The 21,763-nt window shown below is 47.8% G+C and overlaps 1 protein-coding gene across 1 annotated transcript in view; it reads right to left on the bottom strand.

The window, feature by feature from the left end:
- CUX1 (cut like homeobox 1) overlaps positions 1–21,763 on the bottom strand; it is a 473,579-nt gene that overhangs the window by 136,535 nt on the left and 315,281 nt on the right. The window lies entirely within an intron of this gene.

Genomic DNA, 21,763 nt, shown 5'->3' with positions numbered 1-21,763 from the left:
TAGAATATGTAGTTCATTCCATCTGTTCTCTGCAGATCATTTCAGGGTATTCTCTGGGCCAACACGCCATTTTCCAAGAGGAGCTTAAAAGGCCATGGTCAAGGTCAATGGAATGGAAATCACATCCATGTTAGAGACTCCGCATCTACTTCCACACGAGCCTCCTGCATTCCAAGCTATGGCACTAGGGCCAGGTTTGGGTGTATTCAATACCCAAACAATCCTGCTGACATCAGGCGCTGCTAAAACCAAGTTTATCATCAAGGCAGTTGAGGAAATGGACAGGGCAGCATTCAATGAGTGTGTCTTTCTGGCACCAAGTCAAAAGTCAGTAGTCTCAATATCAGATTGTAAGATTGTCTGGCATCAAAAAGAGCTACCTGAAGATGAATTCTCCCTGCTTGAAAAACAAAACCAAAAAAGCAGCTCTGGTATGTTTAATAAAACAAACTTTTGCCTTCTGCCCCGATGCCTCATTTGATGACCTAATCCGTCAGCGCCGGGCAGCACTTGCACCATGACCAAGACCTCCAGGCCAGGCTCTCAGAAGGGCAGAGGACAGACGGAAGCAGTACTCACTGGACTGAGTTCAGAAAGAGCAGGCAGGAAAGGAGGTGGAAAGGGGAGCTCAGAGGAGAGTTTCCTGGTTATGGGCCTGGAGTGCCCTTAATGGAGGCGATGTCTCAGGAGAGGTACCTCTCTCCTGAGTGGGCACACACTACGCATACGAGGAGCTGGGTGGGGCTGGGGGAGGTGGATAAGGCTCTGTGAGAAGGTGGTGAGAGCACAAAAGCCCAGCTCTCACTGAAAGGGAAGGCTGGTCTACAGTCACTGGTGAGCCAAGCAAGACCGTACCCGCGACGGTGCACCATGCCCTGCTCGAGTGTGGGGTGCCACCTGCCTGGACCAGCACGGGTTGCAGCCTGCTCGTGGAGATGGCAGTCACTGTCTCCTCAGTACCTACCGTATGCCAGCTCCTAAAGGGAAGCAGAAGCCCTAGTGGGGCAGAGGTCTGAAACCACCCCCCGTTCTGTGGAAGAAAGATGAGGCAGTCGGCTTTCATAAAAGATTACAGCTTTGGGAACTTGATGGGGCAGTTCCGCTCTGTCCTCTAGGGGCGCTGTGAGTTGGAATTGACTCCACGGCAGTGGGTGTGGTTTGGGCTTTGCTTCTGTGAAGACTGACAGCCTTGGAGACCCTCTGGGGGCAATTCTGCTCTGTCCTACAGGATCGCCGTGAGTCGGAACTGACTTGACAGCAGTGGTTTCTTGGCTTTGAGAGGGAAGCAAGCGCCCACGTGCTGAGCCAGCATGCACTGGCATCTGCCTGTCACCACGCAAAGGCGCACCCCGCGCAGCTTAGTCAGTCAATGAACATGTGTGAATGTAGGAAGGTGGGTGGGACCCACTGGTAGGCACAAGGGAGGTGAGGAAACACACAGGTAATTTTAGGACAGTGACAAAGGGCTTTGAGACCACGAGGGAGGAGGGAAAGCTCATGAAGGAGGGGACAAGTAGGCTGTACCCCGGGGGACGAAGCCCCTGCTGGGCAGGGGGAGGGACAGCCTTCGAGAGACAAATCCTCCACATCATTTCATTCTGGTTTCAATTTGTGTTTCTTGAAAGTGGGATAATTCATCTTTTCCCCACTGGTTTAAAACATCAGCTTGCTATCATCTGCAAAACGTCTTAGTGGATTTGGGCCAAAGTTTGGCTTCTCCCTTCTCTTCCCCTGACTCATGGTGTCCAAGTGCAGAGCTTAGAATGACAGCACGCTGACCATCTAGGGAGCTGTCTCCCCTTTACGTCCCTTCCACAGTGTCTTCTGGCACTTCCTGCTTGCTCTCTCTCCCAATGAACCTCGGCATCAGCTGGCACTTTTACATGGACGCAGATTCAGGGGGACCTGGCACCCTGATAGCACTGACCCTCGTCTTACCCAAGAACTGGGGCTGTCTTTCTGCCCAGGCCTCTTGCATGACATTCAACCCCATTTTAAAAGTTTTCTTCTTACAGCCCTTGTACATTTCCTGTTAGTTTCCCAGGTTTTACTGTTTTTGTTGCTATTATAGGGGTATCTTTTCCCCCATTGTATTTTCTAAGTGGCTGGTGTCTGTTTATCTTGTGACAGGTTTTCAGTCACTCTCCCGGGTCTCCCTGGTACACTACGCCCGTACTCTGCAAATAAGGACACTGCAGCCTTCCTGCCCACTTTCTCTACCTCATGTCTCGTTCTTCTGTGTAAATGCACTCATCTGGTACTTCCAGAACTGCTTTAAGTAACCACGATGCAGTGGGGGGGTTCCTGTTCGGTGCCTGACTTTAACAGTGATGCAGCTAGTGTTTCACTACTGAAACATGTGGCTGGCTTTTTACTTTAATATATATGTATGTATAGGCTTAAATATATTTAAAGGGAGCTATGGTTACAAAGTGCCTACGGCATTTGACTGCTAACGAGAAGGCTGGAGGTTCAAACCCACCGGCCACTCCCTGGAAGGAAGATTGGGCAATCTATTTCCATAGAGATACCACCCTGGAAACCCAAGGAGGGGTCATTATGAGTCAGATCCGACTTGATGGCAGTGTCTCTCTGCTTAAAAGATGCTTACTAAAATCATATGTATGTATATGTGTGTGTGTAATATATATATTTATATCTCACCTTAATGAAATACCCAACTGTTCCTATTTCATTAAGACTTTTTAATAAAAGATGGATGTTGATTTCATTAAGTACCTTTTAAGCATTTATGGAGCCAATTAAATGGTTTTTCTCCTCTAAGCTACTGAAATGGTAAATTATACTGACAGTCTTTTGCTCCATCTGGTTGTGGTATACTATGCATTTAATGGACTCCAGAATTCTATTTGCTAATATTTTATTTAGTATTTTTTTCATAAATATTTATATATGAGATAGGCCTTTGGTTTCTTTTATTTTATGGTCGTTGGGTGGATTAATCCAACAATTTTTTTAAGCATTTCCTTCTCTCCTTAGACAAAGTGAGCTTTCACAAATGACCCTTAAAATAACCCCAACCCGTCTCCCATCTACACGTGTTGCTAGGTCCTCAAGCCTGGCAGTGTTGACACCCAGGCCACCTCTCCGGCTTCACCTCCCTCAAGAGAACCTCTTCTGTCCGGTTTGCGGGCCTCTTCCCTCCACTGCATCGTCACAGTGGTTAGAGTTCGAATCCAACCTGCCAGCCCTGAGTCTGCCCTGGATGGTTGAGGATGACTCCTCTCTCCCAGTTAGACCCAAAGTGTCTTCTGGGCAAGGGTCTCTTCACCCTCTGCTGGCCCAGACCCCTGCAGGGAACAGGGGTTCACAGGTGATTACGGAACTACCTCCTTTTCCAACTCTCTGTCCTACTTGCAGTCTAGTCTTCCAGACAGAATGGCTTCCTCATCAGAGCCTCTGTGTAGCAGCTTAGTCCTGTTTCTTGTACCAGTGTTTTTCACAACTTACTAGCCTCACCTTGGAATGAAGTTGGGCAATCTACTTCCATAGTGATACCACCTCAGAAACCCAAGGAGGGGTCGCTATGAGTAGAAATTGACTTGACAGCAGTGAGTCTGGTTTTTAGGAGCTCTGGTGGCGTAGTGCCTAAGGCATTTAACTGCTAACCAGAAGGCTGGCAGTTCAAACCCACCAGCCACTCCTCGGAAGGAAGACTGGGCAATCTACTTCCACAGAGATACCGCCTCGGAAACCCAAGGAGGGGGTCACTATGAGTTGGAAAACGACTCAACGGCAGTGAGTTGAGTTTTTCAGGTGACAATACCTTGACCATATCACAATTACTGATGTATTCCCCGATATAAGACCAGAGCACACAGCAGGTGCTCAGTGAATAATGGGTGACTACATATGTGAAATAAAACACCTGTGTGATGGGTGTAAGCACAGGGAGACAGAGCGGGCAGCAGGAGTGCATGGGAGGGAAGGACAAGGGAAGAGGTTAACTATGGGGAGGAAGTGGGAGGGGAGGTGCTGCACTGTGGGAAATTACAGTCAATGTCATGAGACAAAGTGTATGTGAGCTGCTGCATGAAAGTGAATTTGCTCTGTAAACTTCCACCCACATCACAATTAAAAAAAACCAACTGTGTGAACTTGTTCTGGTTCCCTAGTGTCACTCTGACAAGAATATACCACAAATGGGATGGTCTTAACAGACAGGAGTTTATTCTTACAATTTGGAGGCTTTAAGTCCAAGTTCCAAGTGCCAGGCCCTAGGGGCTGGGTGAAAGCCCCTCGACCTTGGGGTCCAGCTCTGCCTCCTGCTCCCGGCCCGCTGGAGCTAGAGGTGTTTCTTCCCTCAGACAGCTGCTGGCTGCTGAGGCTGACAAGACCAAGGTTGATAAGGCACAGTCCCGATGTTACCAAACCACACGGCAGGCCATTAGCTTAAGTCCATTGTAAGTCCCAAGGTCAGCAGAGCATGGCAGGCTACTGAACAACGACACGGCTACATGCAGGGTCCAAAAGTGCCATAGGCTAGAGACCATTCCCAAGGCTTCTCCTCATATACAGGAAGCAGTCCACATCCCAAAGGCAGCTACTGAGCAGCTGGTGGTAGATCCCACCATGGAGTTGATTGCCAGTCTCATCATGGGGATTAACTACCACCAGCTGCCCAGCCACTCACCCAGGCCCAGCCCAGCTGACACGCAAACATACCCACCACAGAACTAAAGTCCACTCTGCACACTTCCAGGCCACTCACCGCTACTCTTTTAAAGAGCAGAAACCGTAGGGGTATTTTGCCCAACTGTAGATATGCTTTCAAAGAGCGGAATCTCCAAGTGTTTTGTGAAAGGAAACTAAAACCCTTTTCTTACCATTTTTTTTGTAGCCTTTAAAAAACAAAGCAACGATCTCCTCAGGAAAAAGTCCAAGAAGAGCCAGAGTGAAGCGTCCTGTCTGCCAGACTCAGCAGGCGGGGCTTTCTGCCTGCTCCCAGCTTAGCCCTAATGCCAACGCAGTGCTGGGCACCAAAGAGGGGCTCAACAGGTGGGGGCTGATGGGGTGGGGGAAGGAGCAAGGAGGCGCAGGCGTTCGCTGGGGACGGAGGGTCCTGATAACCCTTCGCATAAACTATAACAGACCTTCCTTTCGATTTTCTGCCCAGGAGACCCTTAGGGCTGCCCCTGCTTGGCAGGAATAGATGGGGAGGGGACAGCCATCTGGCATTCTTCCAAGGCCCTGCTCAAACGGGTTGCTCTGGAGTAAACCCATCCTTCCCCAATCAAATCCAGGCTGGGACAGAGAGACAGGTCATAACGCTTGATTCCTATGGAGAATCTACTGGGAACAGTGGTTTTTATTTTTGTTGGAAACAAAATTGTGCCAAACAACAGTTAAATGACCAGAACATCCCCTCTGCTGGCTCAGAAATTAACCACAGTTTGTTCTTTTTTAATGACCAGAATATTAAATAAAACAATAACAATTAAGATCAATTTTAGTTAAGCCTCATCTTTTTAATCCCAGTGGGGAAGAAAATTTCCTTTCCTGCCCTACTGTTGAGGTGATTGGTTTACAAGAAACGATTTGCAAACACAGTACCCTCCCCTTCAGGTCAGTCAAACAGACGAGGGGCTTCTATGACCCACTCAGGGTAGATGCCCCACCTGTGCCAACCCACACGGATGGTGGGAGTCCCTCAACAGGCTGGTCACCCGTTGGAGTATGACCCTCAGTGTGATCAGAAACAGCCTGTTTCTGTCAGTCAAGCTCAGTCATCTCTGGGCAGGGGCACGGGACAGCTGTGGCCCAGAGAATTGAGTTATAGTATTACATCAAGCGTTCTGCTGCTGCTGCTGAAGCCATCCTGACCATCGGGACAAGCATCTGGATTAAGCCTTGGACGCCTCTTGCCATTATTCTAGAATTCTAATGGTGCTGACCCATCATGGGAACAACTTTTCCTTTCTTGAAGTCAAGTGCTGTGGGGTCAGAGTACACTGGCGTTATCAGCCATTGAAATGAGGACACTGTGACCTCGGGAACCAACAGAGGGTGGCTGGCAACCATAAGGGGCCTGAGTTCTTCACCACTTTTCAATCGTTTGACCTTGGGCAGACCTTTGGACCCACTGGCCATCCGTGTAGGAGGAATAATGCCATCTTCCTCAAAGAAACTGGCACGAGGAGAAAACACGGGTGGAGTGGGAAGGGGCTCTGTAGACCCAAGACCTACAGACATTGTTGTTGTGCACTCACGTCAGGTTCTTTCTCTTCTGGTCAGAGCTGAGCAGCAACACCTGAGACCATGAGAAGAGACCCACAGGCACCTCGGAGGAGCTGCTGCTCCCAAGCCTCCAGGTGCAACCACAAATCCACAGGAACCCCAGAGGTGAGAGGAGCATGGTAACCTACATCTGGGGGTGTCATCAGCAAAGCCCAGATTTGGGGGAGCCTTTCAGGACAAAGGGAGCTCTAGTGGTGCAGTGGTTAAGGCACTGGGCTGCTAACCGAAAGGTCGGCGGTTTGAACCCACCAGCCACTCCGCAGGAGAAAGACGGGGCACTCTGCTTCGTAAAGATCTACAGCCTTGGCAACCGTATGGGGCAGTTTGACTCTATCCTATGGGGTTGTGATCAGTTGGAATTGACTTGATGGTACTGGATCTGGGTTGGTTTCTAGGACAAATGACTCAGTTTCTTCCACCGATAAATTGTGAGGAAAAGAAAAAGCGATAAAAAAGAGAAGGAAACTTAAAAGGCCTCCCTCTCAACCACAACGTGTGGATCTTACTTGGATCCTGATTCAAACCAACTGCGAACATAGAACCAGTCAGAACGTTTAGAAGCACCCTTGTGAGCTGGAATCAACTGAACGGTGAGGTGTGACCCCGCGCCCCGGTCGGTCAGTCTGTCATCCTGGGGTCGCTTGCGTGTTGCTCTGACACTGGAAGCTGTGCTACCAGTACTTCACACACCAGCAGGGCCATCCTGCAGACGGGTTCCAGTGGGGAATCCAGACCAAGACAGACCCGGAAGAAAGGGCTGGAGATCAGAGAACGACCTTCAAAAATCAGCAGTGAAAACACTGGGTCACAACACAATCCCGTGGCACCGCTGTCTGAGACCGTGCTGGAAGGTGAGCCCCCAGCTCAGAAAGCACCAAAGCACACAGTGGACCCGAGCCCTGAGTCCCTGTGAGGATGCTGCAAGCCCGGCAGTGCTCTGCTCAGCTCCACGGGACGTCGTCACGAGTTGGGCTGACTCGACAGCACTAACAACAGCAAGAGAAACGTAAACATCTACCGTCGCGTTGCTGTGAGGTGCCGTCGAGTCGGCTCCAACTCATAGCGACCCCGTGCACAACAGAACGAAACGCTGCCTGGTCCCGCACAAGCCTCACGATCCCTGCTATACCTGAGCCCATCGCTGCAGCCGCTGTGTCAATCCAGCTCATTGAGAGCCTTCCCCATTTTCGCTGGCCCTCCACTTTGCCAAGCATGACATCCTTCTCCAGGGAATGGTCCCTTCTGACAACATGACCAAAGTAGGTGAGACGAAGTCTGGCCATTCTCACTTCCAAGGAGCATTCCAGCTGCACTTCTTCTGGGACAGATTTGTTAGTTCTTCCGGCAGTCCGTGGTACTTTCAGTATTCTTCACCAACACCACAATTCAAAGACATCAATTCTTCTTCAGTCGTCCTTATTCACTGTCCAGCTCTCACATGCGCATGAGGTGACTGAAAATACCATGGCTTGGGTCAGGTGCACCTTAGTGTTCAAAGTGACACCTTTGCTCTTCAGCACTGAAGTGGCCTTTTGTGGCAGATTTTCCCAGTGCAATATGTCATTGGATTTCTTGACTGCTGCTTCCATTGGTGTTGACTGTGGAACCAAGCAATGTGAAATCTTTGACAACTCCAATCTTTTCTCCATTTATTGTGATGCTGCTTATTGGTCCATCTACTAGATACAGTCAATGTTATTAAGAAATTTTTTGATATAATAATCTCTATATGTAAGAAGAAGAGTCCTTATTGTGAAGATACACGCATGGCAAACTGCTTATAGAGGAAATGATAGGAGTCTGGAAGTAGCTTCAGGATAATATGGGTTGGGGCAGGTCAGCCAGGTAGGGCAGGGTGGGTGAGGGCTGGAGCTGGGCCAGGGTGGGTGAGGGCTGGAGCTGGGCCGTTGGGATCAACGGGTTCTTTTGCATGCTCAATCATTTCCCAAATAAAGAGTAAAGCAACAACTGAAAACGTAAGACAATAAAAAAACAAAACTATCGCGGTAGTTCTGTATCTCCTTCTCACCCCTGCTTATTAACTGTACTGTCTTTATGGATGCTGTTGTTTTGAGGTGCTGTGGGGTCAGCTCCCACTTGTAGAGAACCTGTGCACAGCAGGACGAAACTGCCTGGCCCGCACCCTCTTTACAGTGGTTGTCATGCTTGAGCCCATTGTGGCAGCCACTGTGCCAATCCATCTGGTTGCGGGGCTTCCTCTTTTTCGATGACCCTCCACCTCACTAAGCATGCTACCCTCCTCCAGGGACTGGTCCCTCCTGATCACATGTCCAAAGTACGTGACATGAAGTCTCACCATCCTCCCCTCCCTTCTAAGGAGCATTCTGGCTGTCCTTCTTCCGAGACAGATTCATTCGTTCTTCTGGCAGTCCAAGGTGTAATCACTATTCTTCACCAACACCATAATTCAAAGGCATCAATCCTTCTTTGGTCTTCTTTATACATTACTCATCTACCACTTGTCTGTCCGTTTGTTGTTCTGTGGTAGCTGTGTGTTGTTAGAAGCTTTGCCACCAGTGTTTCAAATACCAGCAGCGTCACTCACGGTGGACAGGTTTTGATGGAGCTCCCAGACCCCGGCCGACTAGGAAGAAGGACCTGCAATCTCCTTCTAAAATAACTGGCCCTGAAAACCTCACGATCAGCAGTGGAACACTGTCTGATACTGTGGTGGAAGACGAGCCCCTCAGGTTGGAAGGGACTCAAAATACGACCGGGGAAGGGCTGCCTCCTCCAAGTAGAGCCAACCTTCATGATGTGGATGGAGTAAGGCTTTCGAGACCGAAAGCTTGAAGAGTTTTACCAACTTCTACAGTCTGAAATTGATGAAACATGCCATTAAGATGCATTGATAATTACTGGTGATTGGAATGTGAAAGTTACGGGCGTTGCTGCCATTGTTCCAGTTATCTAGAAACGAGGCAGGAAGAACTGTAAGAAAACATTAGAGAGGCAGATGGTTGTGCCTGTGAGGATGCTGCTGGGCCCTTGGAAGAAAACACATGATTGGGGGATGGATGTCCGTATATCTGTCCTGTGCTGGAAGCCCATCCCTGCCCCACCTTGGTGCTTTGATAACGTTAGTCACGACTGGTAGCCTCTCCAAATCTCAACCTTCTCATTCATCAAAGGGGAGAAAGGGTAGGGAAACACACACAAGGCACCTCTCTATAAGAAAAATGAAGGCGCGCCTGGGGGGTGCCATGGTTAAGGCATTCGGCTGCTAACCGAAAGGCTGAAACCCACCAGCTGCTCTGTGGGAGAGAGATGGAGCAGTCTGCTCCCATAAAGATTGACAGCCTTGGAAACCCTATGGGGAAGTTCCACTCTGTCCTCTAGGGGCGCTGTGAGTCATGATCAACTCGATGGCAGTGGGTGTTTTTGGGTGTATGTATACACACATACAATATCTCTTTCCTCTTTGATATGTGGAAGGATCCTGCCTGCAGCCAATGGGTGTCAGCCAGGATCTAGGCTGCTCTGGAAATGCGTGCATACCAGCAGAGCTGCTTCTCTCACTCGTCTCCTGTACTGAGGATGCACACGCATCAGAACCACAGGTGCGGAGACCGAGGCCCAGAGAGGAGCAGCGAGGACCCAAGGTTACAGCAAGCAGTCTGTCTTGGGGAAGGAACCTGCTTTTACTTTCAAATGTAGGGGATTCTAATGACCTCCCATCTTCCTTAAGTGCCACTTGACAGGAACAGTTAAGGTGGCAGAGAAGCTCAAACTAGAATAAGAGAATATTCTACCTGTATACTTGTTATTATTCACAGCTTCCTGTCCCTCCCACTCCCAGCCCCTGGCCCAAGGACCGATGACATCTGGATCTCCCAGGCAGGGGCTGATCTCTGTCCACACCCACACTGTGGAACCTTCTAATATACAGCTCCCTCCTGCTTGAACTCTCCTTCTGAACCTTCCTCCACCTGGCTGTCCCCATAAATTAAATGCCTAGCTCACCTGTGGCTTCACAGTCACTGGATTTGTCCAGTTCCCTCCCCACTTAATTGCCCTGCACTTAAGTCAGCTGGTGGTTTCTCTCACCCCACGGTAGCTAGGAAGTGAAACTGTCTAACAAGGCAATGGAGGCGGCAGCACAGTCAGAGAAAATCAGCATCCTTCCTCTTCCTCTCACTGGCACCGAAAGTCTGCATTGCTACAGCCCAAGTGTCTTTTTTTAGGGCAACTTGAAAATGAATAATTCAGTGGTTCCCATTCTACTTTGAAGTGTTATACAAACAATCCAGATGAGGCCAGACTTGCTGGCCCCACCAAGCCCGTTCCTTCCCTTCATTCTGACATCACTGATTTTGGCCATGAATCTTCAAGAACACCCTCCATCCTGTCTAATCACTAAAATACCACAAAGGAAGTTCAGAACACTTAGACAGAGGGGAGAAAGTGGAGAGGTTAGCTGCAGCACAGTTCTCGTTCACAGCCAAGCTGACGGTATATGAGGCTATCATGGTAATACTTAACTCGTGGAAAATTCTATGTGGGGAAACTTAAATAAGCAAACAAACCTTTATGAAGTCCTACAGAATTCATTTGGAAGGGCTCCTCACTGGACCAGCCAATCCTCTTGCGTGTGTCAATGGCTGGGTACTTTCAGCTGGTGTAATCACAAGGCCTCTCCATCAGAGAGACACATGAATCAAAAAACCAGCCTTTCAGCTCAGCTGTGCCTTTGATCATTGATGTACAATGTCGCTGCAACTCTGAACAGTGAACGGCAGGGCGCTTCCCAGGTTTAACCCCTGGAAGAACCTGGACATGTAGCCGATACATCTCCAAGTTTAATAAAAGTGAGAAGATAGCTGGATGGTTACATACGATGTGATGAGAAGAATGTCTTCCAAGTCTGTGGCAAATGTTTACCACACGCTGGGGAATCATACACTTTTATCACTAGTTAATCTGCTAAATAGTACTTGCTTGGTTAAGGTGGTAGAAAATCATGCAAAATCCAAAGAACAGAATTCCCTACCAGAAAGGGACAGGTTCAAAGACTTCAGTAACACACCGGCTCTCACTGCAGAGGGAGGGGGCAGGATAATACGAGACCAGCCATAGTGTAGTGAGAGAATATAAAATCAATATACAGTTTTGTAAGGTTCCAGGATGAACGATAGCCATGAGAGTTTGGTAGCGACCGGGGGAAGGCAGGGGGCTCAGTGAGTCTTTAGCCGGAATGGATTCACAGCAAGCAGTGAACGTGGAGCAGTGCTGGGTCAGCTGGAAGACACACGGGGACGTTTAGACAGTCAACGACACCCCGCAGCCAGTCTTCTAAAGAGACAAGGAAGTTTATGACAGATGCTATCGAATACAAGCAAAAGAACATTAACAAAGAAGGAAAATAGGAACTAAAAGAGGAACGTGATAATACAAGAGTTCTATCAGTAAATGTAATCACGCCAAATTCATCCATGAGAAGGAAACACAAATTCATTAAAAAACAAAAACAAAAACAAAAAACACCCAAATCTAACAAAATGAAGTAGATGCACATTCAAGCGAAAAAGCAAAGACTGACTGGATTGTTTTAAAAGGTCAAGAAGCTCTTCTAACAGGGCAAAGTTATGATAACTTCTCAGGCACAGCTGAACACCTTGAGGGAGTGAGTCACTGGCACGTGGGCTCAGGACCATGGTCACAGGGGACATCAAGCTCAATTGGTGTAACATACTGTTCAAAACCATTATTCGACATCCTACTTTGGGGAGTAGTGACTGGGGTCCTAAAAGCTGGTGAGCAGCTATCTGAGATGCAGGAACGGGTCTCTCATCATCCAGAGCAAAGAAGAACGAAGAAAATCAAAGATGCGTGGGAACCATTAGCGCTAGGGATTAGTGGACCCTAAGACCAGAAGAACTAGATGGTGCCTGGCTACCACTGTCAACCACTTGGAGGGGGATCAGTGCAGATCCTGGATAGAGTGGCAGAAAAATGTGGACTAAAACTCAAAATCATAAAAAGAAAAAAAAAAAAGGCTTATTAGTCTGATAGAAACTGGTGAATCCCCTGAGACTATGGCCCTAGTTACCCTTCAAGTCTGGAACAGAACTCACTCCTGTGGCTTCTAGCCAAACAACAGAGAGGCCTATAGGGTGAACAGTTATACAAAACGGGTACACTCCTTAGAAAAATTAACAATGGGACATCAGAAAGGCAGCATTTGGGCAGGGAGATGCAGCTCAGAGGGCAAGAATGCATAGAAAGATGGACCAGGGAAAAGGTAACCACAGTGAGGAAGCGGGAAGAGAGCCGTTACATTATGGGGACTGTAATCAGTGTCATGAAACAAAATGTGTACAAACTGTTTGGAAAATGAATTTTCTCTGTAAACTTTCACCCAACTCACAACAATAATGATAAGAAGTTAAAAAAAACAAAAAACAAAAAACAAAAAAACCCAAAAAACCAAAAATGCTAGGATCTCTTCAATCACACTAAGATGACACGTGGTAATGACATTAAGGAGACACGTTGCTGCTGGCTGCTGCTGAGTGGGCCCCTTGATGCTCGGCAACTCCACGAACAACTGAAGGAAACGCTGTGTGGTCCCACACCGCTCCCGCGATCAGCTGGGCTGCCATCGGACCATGGGGAGCCACGTGGTCTTCTCGGGCTGATTTTCAGAGGCACATTATGAAGCTTCTCTCCCTGGTCCATCGTAGTGTGGAAGCTCTACTGAATCCTGTTCAGCATCATGCAACATGAGCCTCCACGGACAGGCAGGTGGTCGCTGCACGTCGAGGGCACGGGCTGAGAATCGAACCTGGGTCTCCCAGGTGGAAAGCAAGGGTTCTACCACTGAATCACCATCAAGGAGGTCAGAACAAAACAAGAAAACACACCATGGCTGTTGAGTCAATTCTGATTCACAGTGACCCTGGAAGGCAAGGAAGAACTCCCCGAGGGTTCCCAAGGCTGTAGGTTTTATGGAAGCAGATTGCCACATATTTCCCCTGCGGAGCGGCTGGTAGGTTCAAACTTCTGACCTTCAAACTTCTGACCCTTTGGTTAGCAGCTGAGCACTTAACCACTGTGCCACCAGGGCTCCTCTCATTAAGGAGATAAATAACTCTGAAAGGCACAGTAAATGATAAAAGCACAACAAGCTGGAACTTGTCTTAAATAATAGGGCAAGAAAATCTTTAAACCACGTAAAAGAAAAATTGAAACAACAGCAATCCTGCCAGAAAACCTATCATACCACGAGAAGAATGTGAGAGATCAATTAAAAAGATCAATACTAAATTCCTTGTCTAAATGACGAAGCCAGAATTAGTAGATATGTTACGATAATTACATGGGAACACTAGGAAGCATTTTCTTTCTTAACACTGCATACAGTCCATAACCCACTTATCTCCACGTGCTTCCCTCGACGGCGAATTACTTCCCGCACCACAACGCAAAGAAAGTGGAAACAAGGAACAAAACCCAGTTGAAGAGGTCCAACCTCGTGGAATCTAAACACCAAGTCACAGTTGAGTTTACCATTTGGTTAACATGAAAAAGGGCATATACTTAAAACCAAGAGTCTCCACTCTGCTTTATAGAAAAATAATAGGAGCACTGCCTTAAAATCAGGAATGAAAGCAGGGGTTCGGATCCACTGGCTGTCACAGAAGCGTATCAGTTCACCACCTGTCGGCAGCAGGCTACCAGGGCCAGATGCCACACGCTCACAGAATCCAAGGGGTTCCCTTGGACAAACCAGCAGAGATAACCCGTGAGTACAGCACAGTTCCATGTTGTTTGGCAAAGACAAGAAAATAAACTTCTAACACTAGTAATAAATGTCCAGAAAATGCAATCAAAGATCTATCTCATCTATAACATAAATATAAACAGTGAATGCGTGAGAATTAAAATAACATGGCATGTAATACATAATGGTATAATCTACCTACAGGAGATCAAATTACAAAACGCCAGCGGTAAAGAAAGCTGATGATGATGTTTCTCATTTGTTGTCGCGTTAAATAGAAATAACTTACGTCCCAAGTTAATTTATAAAACTTGATCAAGGAAGATGCATATGGAAAATGCAGGTGAGCAAAATACCAAAGGTTTTTTAAAAAACAACATAAAAGGCTGCATGAGATATTAATATAGAAAACAAAGATACTTATCAAACAAGTGCGGTATTTTTTAGATTGAAAAATTAGACCAATGGGATGAAATTACAGATGGGATTCCAGAGACACGCATCATTAGTGATACTGATTTGTCAAGTGTTAAATACTGCAGGAAGGGATCTCCCATAACATTGGGCAAATTGGGTATTGATATGAAGAACAACAGATGCACCTCATGCCAAAGACGACAATAAAACCTGGACAGACAAGAGAAAACAAGTCACAAAAGAATTAGAGGGAAAGAGCACTGGGATGGAAAGATCATTTTCTATTATTGAGAAACTACGTTAGAAATTACTCATGACAAAGCTGATGGGATCTATTTTATCCTCCGTACCTGTATCTATGTACACACACATATACATACTGCGGTGTAGTAAATTCCTTAGTGTGGCTTTTCTACCCATAAGTCTTTGTAAACTCCAAGGTGGGAATTGCTGTTACCAACTGAGGAGATCCTGATTGCCCACCTGGAGTATTTCTGTTGGGAGTGGCACAAAACAATGTTCTGGGAGGTGCCCACTCTCTCTCAGGTGCTTAGAGTTCTGACACTATAATCGGCTAGTTTGACCACCCTGCCAAGCTCAAAAGGAGGCCTTCTGGAGGCAGAACTCTCTCTGGCTGCTGGCTGAGGAAGACGTGCTGCTGCAAGAGACATGTGCTCCTGAAAGAGACATGCGTTGCTGGGAAAGAGACGCAAGAGACACGCATTGCTGAGTGACACATTGAGGGACACTCACTGTTGGGAGAGAGACTGTGAGAGACTGTTGGCTGAGGGACGGTGGGCTGGGAGAGAGACTGAGCGTTCTTCCTGAACTTGAGTTGTAGCCTGGTGCTTCCCTAATAAACCCCGTAATCTGTGAGTTCTGTGTGGCCACTGCAGTGAATTATCGAACCCAGGAGAGAGGTGGTGGGTGCTTTGGGAGGAACGGTTGGAGAAAGGGCTGGAGGGAGGCAGCATGTCTGGCCTGGCAGGAATAGGCCTTGGGTTACTGCTGCTAATCCTGTCTTCCTCTTGCGGGATTAGAGGAGGTCAGAATATGTGTCCTCCTTGCCTTTTTGGACATATACACACATATATACATGCAGATACATATACACACACATATAAAAGCCATGGTGCTTCAGTGGTTAAAGTGCTCAACTGGCAACCGAAAAGTCAGCATTTGGAGCCTATCAGCTGCTCCGCAGGAGAAAAGGTAGGACCGTCTGCTTCCATAAGGATTACAGCCTTGGAAACTCTAGGGGGCAGTTCTACTCTGTCCTACAGTCACTATGAGCTGGAATTGACTTGACAGCAGTGGGCAGTTCTACATTAATCCAATCTCTGTATTTCTTTCCAATCCTGGTAGTGCAGTGGTTAAAGTGCTGGGTTGCTTAGGAAAAGGTCAGCAGTTTGAACCCACCAGCTGCTCTGTGAGAGGAAGATGAGGCAGTTTCCTTCCTTAAAAATTTACAGCGCTGGAAACCCTACGAGGCGCTCCTACTCTGTCCTTCAGGGTCGCTATGAGTCAGAATCGACTGAACGGCAACGGGTGTGGTGTGTCCCCTGGGTGGTAAAGTTAATACCCTTTGTTGCTAATTGAAAAGCCAGGGGTTCAAGTCCACCCAGAGGCTTCCTGGAGGCGAGGCAGGGTGAGGCACTTCCAAGGAAGTCTACAGAGCTTGGTTCTGCTCTGACACACAATCCCGTGAGTCAGAACTGACTCGACAACTGGTGGGGAATGTGTATTTCCCGGTTCCCACTGTACCCCTGTTCACAGGATATAAGGGAATGTATGGACAGTAAACAAGCCTATGGAAAAGCGCTGAGCTTTGTGTTAACAAATAAGAAACTAAACACCTACGAGGTCCCCCTAGCATGGCAGAGAACGGCAGGCCCACCCCTCATCCTCTGGATCTGGCACTGAACAGCTGAGCTGAGGGGTGCTCCCCGGTCCCTGACGTGAAACGCCAGGTTGGGCCTGGCTCGGGGCTGACGCCTCTTGAATGTGGGGCGAGGGAGGGGAGATAGAGCCCAGATGCCCGGGGCTGCAGCCGAACCACCACGCGGACGTAAGTGAGTTCCTCCCTCTGTAAAGCACGGTGCTAACAGAGCGGTACGACAGCATTTTTCCCGCCCTCGTCTCTCTTCCTGAAAAGCATTTCAAGGAGATGTTTGTCTAAACGAAAGTCAATATGGAAAACTGGAAATAACCAAAATGCCCGCAAACCAAGAAGGGATATTTTCAAGAGAAGAAAATAAAGTTTTGTCATCGTAACAACAAATCAGCAGTAAGCAGGTGCTGTGACAACTATTCGATATAATGCCAAGCAGAAAAGACAAAGTAGATGGTATGGAAAGCACAGACCACCCCGTGTCCATACAGGCACAACACGTGTCAACCACATAACACACATCGTGACGTTCATGTGCATATGAAACATGTATACACATGCGTGTTCTCATAACAGAGCTTTTCCTGTAGTGACAAAACTCACCTCTTGGACTTTGTTAATATAAAGATGGTTAATTATTAGTAACAAACAACAGAGACGGGCCCTGGGACCATGAAAGGCCTCTCCACCTATTAACCAGACTAACTCTCGTAGAGGCAGATGCCAGTCCTGATGACCGACCGGGCCGGGTGAGATTTGCCAGCCGGCCCATGGTTAGGTGGCCCAGTGGAAGGTAGAGCAGCAGGAGAGCCGAGGGCTTGGCTGTTGCTCACGACACCTTCTCTCTGAGGGTTTACAAGTATTATTTACTCAACCAAAAGTTCAGCCCCAAAGTACAGTCTGCTCTAAAGATATACACGTCCAATGATTAAAATACACAGAAAGTAAATAAGCATATGGAATTTTTTTTTAAACTGGTGACCATGAACTGTCGAGACGGCAAACTAAGCGGCCAGTGTGCAGAGCGCTGTGCTGGGTTACTGGCTATGCAGGGGCAGGCCTGGCTGGCTACACAGGGCTCCTCGCTCCGTTTCAGTTCACCGATTGGAAGGCCACAGGAAGGATGGAGTAAGTTCAAATTCAACCTGATATTCCAAATTCAGAAAAGGTGACCGTGAAAGGGTGCTGCCCTCCATCTCACTCAGAGACGTTTCCCGCATTCACAAGCAAACTCCTGTGTTTCCCCTTTGTGGGAGCCTGGTTCTGCACTCTGCTTTTTCACTTACTTACATACATTGAGATCTTGCCATGCTAGTGCACACAGAGCCTCTACGCTTGCTTTTCAAAGTGGTTTTTGAGTTAGAAAATGGGACAGGCTAACTTATTCTTCCTTAGGCCAAGAACTGGCAGTCAAACCAGAACAACTGCATCAAAGTTTTCCAAACGTTGTCATCAAACTCTATGCATCAGAGTCCCTGGAGAGCTGCTGGTTCTGGGGTCCCACCCCAGACCTAAACCAGACTCTGGAGTGTGGCCAGCACCCCAAGGATCCCACTCAAGGTTGGGAGTCATGATGGGCATGTGTGATGAGGGACAAGTCACCAAATCACAGAGCTTAAGGAGATGGGGCTAGAGCCAGAGAAGGGATCGTTTTAAACATTGCTACACGGTTCAGATGTGTTTAGCTTCCATCATGGACGATATGTCCCCAGTCAACCAGAGGGCAACTAAAACTACCCTGAATTTTATGATTAAATGTATTAGGAGTTGTCTGTATTTTGGCCACAACCTTCTCATAGGGGAGCCAGAGTCAAAGTTCCCTCTCAGTTTAAAAAAATTTCTGAGTGAGCCTTTGGTAAGACAAATAGCAGTATGGACAGACATGGATCCAGTTTAACAGCCATACAGAGCAGAGTCTGTGCCAGGGGCTTTTACATCTAACCTTCAACAAAGTGGCCTTCCTTGACCACCTCGTCTGACCTACAACCCCTTTCTTTGTGGTTTCCTTTCCTCTAACCTCCTTCCATTCTCTTTGAGGCCCTCACCACTAACCTTTTATTATGTGGTAATCTCTCTACTTGCTTCAAGGTTGCCTTTAGGAAGGCAGGAGCTTCATCTTCAAACCTTCAAGGAATAGTGGTTGAGTACCTCGTGGGCCCCATCCTGCCACGGGGGACCCAGCAGTGAGCAGGATGGCAAGACTCATGGAAATTCTAGTCTAGGGGGTAAGGACTCATGGAAATTCTAGTCTAGGGGGTAAGGAGATCAGTAAATGAGGAGATATGCAATGCGTCAGGAGGTGAGTGATGCTGCAGAGAAAGTCAAGGCCGGGAGAAGATGGCCGAATGGCTGGAGGAGGACCCCCCAACTTTCAACAGGGCTTCTCTACTTCTGGAAAACCAGCCCCCGGAGGCCTGATGGACCACAGTTCCACCCTGACACATGTGGGGTTGCCAGGAGTTGGAATCGACGTGCTGGTAACTGGTTCTGTTTGTTTCTCTGACCAAGGACCTGGGGGCATGAGAGAGAACGCCATGTTCTGTCTAGAGAAATAGCGTTCTGGGCTCTGGGAACAGCCAGAAAAGAAACCCTGCTGGAAACACACACGGTGCGACTAAAGCCTGGGATGGAGGAGGCCGGTCTGCTGGAGGAGGAGGGAGAGGGACCAGCTGTACAGCTGTACAGAGATTCCGCATCTCAGGGTCCTAAGAAGAGAGACAGGGTCCAACTTACAATGGCAAAGGACCCCCCTGGCTGCTAGGCTGGGCCCCCTGTGTGTCAGGACAGCACTGTGCTCCACAGGTTTTCAATGGTGATTGTTTGGAAGCAGAGAGCTTTATCCAAGGTGGAGCGGACTTGAACCTCCCACCTCTTTGTTAACACGGCCGCACCACCTAGAGACCACACTGCACTGTGTACGCCTACACTTCACTGATGCACAAGTAACAACATCTAGTGGCACGTCTAAGAGCCACCAATGGTCTGAAAGAGTAACTAATACAAAAAACATTTTGTGACACCTGCCACAATTGTAACGCAGTGTGAAAATGCCTGGTGTTTCTACTAGGGCCACGCTGCAGGTCTGCTGTTACTCAGGCTTGTTGTCTTCATTTGCCACAGAAAAAAAATACTACATTGCATTTAGATGGTAGAGAAACTAAGATGTACTTTTTCCCATCCAAATTCATGAACCCCGTGAATTTTCTCCATGGACCCCAGTTAAGAACCCCTGAAATGGGAGCAGCCAGAACCCCTCTCAGGTGAGAAGTGCCCGAAGAGGTGCCAACAGGGAAACGGGTGCAGGAGCCAGGAAGGGGCCGGCTCGCAAAGCAAGGTTGATAAACATGAACTAGGATGTGAGCAGGAACGCAGTAAGTTTGGGGAAGGCCCTATGTCTGTGGGGTGGTGGTGGCAACAGACTTGGTGTAATATGTGGCTGCTAAGGTAGAGCTGAGGAGCTCTGGTAGCATAGTGCCTAAAGCACTTGACTGCTAACCAGAAGGCTGGTGGTTCAAACCCACCAGCCACTCCTCGGAAGGAAGGTTGGGCAATAACAACAACAACAAGGTAGAGCTGTGTCAAGAAGTGCTCTGAGGTCCAAGATCTGACTTTGGCCTTTCCCCTGAGGGCAGGAGAGGAGCCCTGGGAGACTTGAAGCTGGCCCGTGCTGGGATCTGACTCACATTTTAGCAAGGCACTCTCAGCAGGTGTATCGCAGGATGGATCCGTCCAGGGAGACAGTGGCGCAGGAAGACCAGTCAGGAAGATGCTAACCAGTGAGACTGAGATGACAGAGAGTACAATCACAATAGCTGCCGGGGAGGAGAAGTGGGGGGCGGGGGAGGTTCAGACAGCTTCCAGGAGGTGACATGAGTAAGAAGGGCTGGATGGGAGGGTTCCTGGAAGAAGCTGCAGCAGGTTTAGCTGGGGGGCGGGGCGGGGAAATGGAGGGGAAGCTGTCTGAAATGAAGAGGGAAGTTATGGAGGAGGATGCATATGCATGAGTTTGAGATGAGAAGCTGAAGATATAGAGCTCTTTATTGGGCTATTGAGGAGCTCTGGTAGCGTAGGGCCTAAGGCACTTGACTGCTAACCAGAAGTTTAAACCACCAGCCACTCCTTGGAATGAAGGTTGGATGATCTACTTCCATAGAGATACCGCCTTGGAAACCCAAGGAGGGGTCGCTATGAGTGGGTTCCGACTCGACGGCAGTGAGTATTGGGGTATTCATCTTTTTCTTACTGCTCTGTACGGTTTCTTTATATATATTACCCCTTTCTCTGACACATATTTGCAAATATTGTTGACTGTCTACTTTTCCTTCCATCCATCCATCCATCCATCCATCCAAAAGCTCTGAATTTTCCTTTGCCATTTCTGCCTTTGGCATGTTTACAGAGACCTTTCCTACCCCCAGATTATGTAAATATCCACCTACAATTTCTCCTAGTTTTGATGGCTTTGTTTTTCACATTGAAATGTCTAGAACATTCAAATTTATTTTGCATGTAAGGCTCAGCTCCCACTCTGTTACCTTTTATGAGGTTGACCAATTGTCCTGGCACCACTTACTAAACTCCATGCATTTCTAATTTACTTAAGTGTGAGTAATTTTTATATAAAACCTTTTCAAAACATTTTTCCCCCTAGTTTTGAACTTCCAAAAATACAGAAAAGTACCAGAACAAAATAACCACCAACCTTATGCCTATACCCAGAATTAACCACTTAACACAACCGGTTCTTTTCCCATTACCAATGACCGATTCTCAATGGCTAATTACATTTTGGCTTTCCACAGAAACTGGGAAATAGCTAGTCATCAATATAGCCCATAAACCCTGCAAACTGCAAAGGCTTTTTTTTTTTTTTTTTTTTAAAAAGGGTGGAAAGATGGCAAAAATGTATCAAAAATAAAAATAACTAGACAAAAAAATCTGTGTATGAAAAGCTAAAAATATAAGCTATCCACTAAGATTTCAAGCCTGTGTTCTGCTTTTGCACCCTGGGCTATTTTACTATGATTCCAAACACTGCGTAATTCCCATGCTTTCTCCCAGCTCCTCAGGTTTGCTTCTGGAGACATTCGAGGGTCCATGTGTGGTCAGGTGGGGGTTAATTCTCACTGTCGCTGAATGCCGCTGGTCTGTGCGCTGTTCATCAGAGCATTAAATCTGAAAGCTCCGGGGAGCAATGCAGTCGGGCTGCAAGAGCGATGCTGCAACGTTCTGCATTAAGAATTCATACTGCAGGCTCGCCTCGGACCTGGCCGTGGCTGAAAGGAGAGCTGGCGGGGAGATATGAGGCACCCACTGTCTCTCTGGCAACTGGAGACATTCCTCAACAAACAGCACCTCGGGAAGAGCAGGAAAGGGCAAACAAGCAGGGAGAAATCAATGAGTTCAATTACCTAGCTCTCTCCTGCTTTCCTACAGGAAACTTTCCATTCTTA

This window comes from Orycteropus afer, unplaced genomic scaffold (assembly GCF_000298275.1).
Source record: "Orycteropus afer afer isolate SDZICR_OR568_19922 unplaced genomic scaffold, OryAfe1.0 scaffold00006, whole genome shotgun sequence".
Lineage (NCBI taxonomy): Eukaryota > Metazoa > Chordata > Mammalia > Tubulidentata > Orycteropodidae > Orycteropus > Orycteropus afer.
The sequence above is the reverse complement of the archived record's forward strand: the minus strand, read 5'-3'. Positions and strand labels throughout refer to the sequence as shown.